Below are 2,500 nucleotides of genomic sequence, written 5' to 3'. Positions count from 1 at the left end.
TATTTATTTATTAATTTTTTTGTTGCAATTAAATCTTAGCGAGATATCCGAATGAATGAGGTACCACCGACGCGCGTTCTTTTTTCGCATAAGTTGCGAAAAACACACGCTCCTTACGTCTCGATCCCTTTTTCTTCTTCTCTTTCTCTCTCGATCCCCTTGCCCCCTCCTACTCCTCCTCCTCAATCTTTTCCGCCATTGGTAGATGGCGGTTACATTGCATGGAATTCCGTTCGCAATCGTTTCTTCATAAGTTTTCTCTGTTGGCGCCTTTTCTACGTGATTTCAAACATGTTTTTCCGCGTACTTATATCGTTTTAATGACTAGCAGAAAAAAAACAAAGATTAAGAGAGAGAGAGAGAGAGAGAGAGAGAGAGAGAGAGAGAGGAAGAGGAGAAAATCGCGAACTGGTTTTACACGATCGCGTAAGAATTCCTAATCTTGAAAATCGTTAACTATAACGTTCACCACTCGAGTTTCTTTCTTATTTTCTTGTTTTTTTTTTTTTATATCTTTTTTCTCGAACATTAAAGTAAAAAAAACAAAAATATCTGTTCTCAGTTTATTCCGACAAAACGAAGAAGAACGTTCGGAATAATAATCGTCTTGGTGCATTATTACTTTTTGTATTTGTCTTTTTTTCTCTTCTTCTTCTTTTCTCTTTTTTTTTTATTTTATTTTCCTTGCAACACGAATTTCTCAATCTTCTTCTTTGCCATGTATCTTGGCGAGGACGATGATTCACCGTCTTCTTTAATTCGCGTGAACTTGTCGCTTGAGGCTAATTAGACGGCAACGTAAAACGAAGTATTAAAAAGAAAGGACGTACATTGACCCCCTAGTCTTCTTAATAAGTAGTACATACTTGCATAAATTTGTATATAAAAGTGTATACTCTTTTAAATGGACAAATTTTCTTTTCTTATTTTTTTTTTCTTACATACTAGAAGAATTTTTTCTAAAGGGCTCGTGTTAGGCCACGTTACCTGTTTAACGCACAGAATTACGACACTTTTTCTTCTTTTTCTTTTTTTTTTTTCTTTTTTTTTAGAAAGAAAAAGAGAAATCGAGAAGTTTGATATACACCTGGGTAGAAAGTAGGAGAGTTGAACTCTTTCGTTTAAACAGGGTCTCGTTTGTAGAAATAAAATTGTCCTTCGAAGGTGTTAAGATTGTTTATTGCAATGAAGTACTTTATTATATTACAAAGTAAATGCGATAATGTTATTACTGAAGATCAAAAGGAATAATAATAATAATCTCTCGTATAATATGGCGCGTTCAGATAATTAATAAATACTGATTTATAATTACCCTTGGTGGTTTGTGTTTACAGAAATTTATCCTACCGAATTTGACGTCATATATTACACGAGTTATATGTAGTATATTATCAAAAATAATTCATTTGATAATATTATTATTAATAATCATAACGAACAATCATTTATCACTTATCATGGGTTTCCTAGAGTTGATTTATAATCGTGCAATTGTCTTGTTTCTAGAGAATTGCCATCCTTTTGTATTTGTGATCATATAAAATAAGTAATTTAATTATATTACAAAACAAATGGAATAATAATTTTTCAAATAACAACGGTATCCGAATGTTCAAATAAGAATCGATGTATAATTATTTGTGTGGAAAACGTAGTGAACTTTTTCTTAACAAAATTTCGTTTATATCCAATTATTTCTTCGAGGTTATAGGTCGTATCATATTAAACAATATAAAATTTAATAATTATACCATTACTATAACAATTAAAACGAAGTATAATTTCTCGAATATCATGGTGTCCGAAATATAATTGTTTCTATTCGTTTTTACAAAATGATTCTCCCAAAATGAGAACTATACAATAAAATAAGTAATATATTATATATTACATTGCATAATAAATTATACATATTAATATATTATATGAGAGAGAGATAGAGAATAATTGAAATCATTTGAATAATAATAATAATAATAATAATTAATTTATCATAATATAACCAAATATTAAATTGAATAATACCTCTCACATTACTATTAATAAAATGAAATATATTAAAAATATAAATATTACGAATATATCCTTTTTATAATCTTAGTTAATATTAAAAATAAAAGTTCTCTCTCCCATAGAGTGTAGTTATAAAAGTCGTGTTCTTTGAGATAGAGAGAAAGAAACTGGCGTAAATTGTCGAAAGATGAAGAAGGTGGTGGTGGTGGTGGTGGATTCGCTAACTCCTCTCGATCCTCCGCAGCTCGTTTCGTTCCTTTATGATCCGGCTTTTCTGCAAGGCCGTGCGTTAAACTCTCTTTCGCTTTCGTCCTTTAGCTCTTTCCATCTTTCTTTAACTGGTGTGTGTGTTGGGTGCTGTTGCTGCTGCTGTTGGTGTTGCTTCTCTTGGTCCGGTTTCAACGGGGTAGCCTCGAGCTCTTCGCGTCCCGTTTTTCTTCTTTTACTTTTTCTTTTTCTTTCTTTTCGTGTCTTTTTTTTTTTT

The 2,500-nt window shown here is 31.2% G+C and overlaps 1 protein-coding gene across 4 annotated transcripts in view; it reads left to right on the top strand.

Annotated features, from left to right (window-relative positions):
• The window catches only part of LOC106785191 (fasciclin-2), a 94,774-nt gene that overhangs the window by 596 nt on the left and 91,678 nt on the right, over nt 1-2,500 (top strand). The gene's annotated exons all lie outside the window — the stretch shown is intronic.

Source organism: Polistes canadensis, unplaced genomic scaffold, assembly GCF_001313835.1.
Source record: "Polistes canadensis isolate GaletaPanama2010 unplaced genomic scaffold, ASM131383v1 scaffold_46, whole genome shotgun sequence".
NCBI lineage: Eukaryota > Metazoa > Arthropoda > Insecta > Hymenoptera > Vespidae > Polistes > Polistes canadensis.
The sequence above is the reverse complement of the archived record's forward strand: the minus strand, read 5'-3'. Positions and strand labels throughout refer to the sequence as shown.